Here is a 247-nt window from a genome sequence, read left to right as displayed (position 1 = left end):
TTCTTTTCCACTTCTCTTTTACGCCATGCAACTCTCGTCACACACGTGTACACATCCTTCATTAATACCAGTGCTACGCCCCCCCCCCTAAATCGGTATCATGGTGATGAAGCTAAAGGTACATACCCCCCCCCCCTCTCCACTGCACTGAAAAACGTATTAAACAACCTGATTCTCCTTTTCTACCTCCTTTGCTAGAAAGAGTGTATAAAAAATATAGTGATTAGAATATAGCAACGTGGGTTTA

The sequence above is a fragment of the Penaeus monodon genome, chromosome 21 (assembly GCF_015228065.2).
Source record: "Penaeus monodon isolate SGIC_2016 chromosome 21, NSTDA_Pmon_1, whole genome shotgun sequence".
NCBI lineage: Eukaryota > Metazoa > Arthropoda > Malacostraca > Decapoda > Penaeidae > Penaeus > Penaeus monodon.
The sequence above is the reverse complement of the archived record's forward strand: the minus strand, read 5'-3'. Positions refer to the sequence as shown.